Here is a 1,131-nt window from a genome sequence, read left to right as displayed (position 1 = left end):
AGTGGAACACGGCCAAGTCCCTACAGCTTGTCCAGTAACGGGACTGGTCCATGCTCGGCAAGCAGGTAGTGTCAGTGACCACTGGCATAAAGGACACGAGTCCAGGGGCCAAAGTGACGCTCCGCGAGAAACTGAGCAACAGGTTGGCCCAAGAGTCTTAACATCACAGGATGCAGCAACTTTCCGGCCCCTCTGACCCTGCGGGTTCCTCACTTTTGTCCTTCTCCTTTTCCTAATAAGCCCACCGTTTTAAAGTATTAAAATAATAATAATAGGGCCCTCCCTGGTGGTGCAGCGGGTTAAAGCACAGCACTAAGAAGCTAAAGTCGCTTCCGCATCAGTTTGATTCCCGCCTGCCCTGGAGGTGACCACAGGGCGTGGCAGACCTCTCCTGACCCGCCCGCTGCTCCCCTCAGCAGTGTACTTCGTGGATCTGCCTGTTCTGCTCCCCACTCTGTCTCTGGTGAGTCCTCTCACCCCCCGCATCTTTGGCCTGTACCCCAGTTCTATATGAATAAATAAGCTTAAAATAATAATAATAAAGCCCCTGACCAGCCCTCAGACTACCCACCTGCAGAGCATGAGGGCAAAGCGTCACCAGTCACCTTACCGCGACTGACTCCACCTACATCTTTTATTCAGAGGATGGAGAACAAAACAAGATCATCACAGAAGTTGCAATGGCTGCAGAGATGAGACCAAGTGGCCGAGTTACATGTGGCGCGTGACAAGCCTAAGAGGAGAAGCACGACAGACCTTTAACAAAGAACCACGGAGGATGATATGAACATGGAGTGGGGATGTACTACCTAGGGTGCAAATACAATTATGAATGCCAAATTTCTGAAAAGATGGGACAATCAAAGCTTACTGTATTGTGGATATTTTTGTTAATGCAAAACACGTAATTATCATATCTAGAGAATTGATACTTTGCAGGCTCATGATTTACAGATGAAGTGGAGTTAACGAGATATCACGGGGTCGCTTAATATGCTAAAAACTTTAAAAACAAGGGGTCCCATAAGCAACATTCTGCTTTTTTTTTTATACATTTTTTTTTAAGATTTATTTATTTGTACATACAGAACTGGGGTACAGGCCAGAGTCTCAGGGGCGGCGAGAGGCTTC

This window comes from Condylura cristata, unplaced genomic scaffold (genome assembly GCF_000260355.1).
Source record: "Condylura cristata isolate star-nosed mole 26May11 unplaced genomic scaffold, ConCri1.0 scaffold00066, whole genome shotgun sequence".
Classification (NCBI taxonomy): domain Eukaryota; kingdom Metazoa; phylum Chordata; class Mammalia; order Eulipotyphla; family Talpidae; genus Condylura; species Condylura cristata.
The sequence above is the reverse complement of the archived record's forward strand: the minus strand, read 5'-3'. Positions refer to the sequence as shown.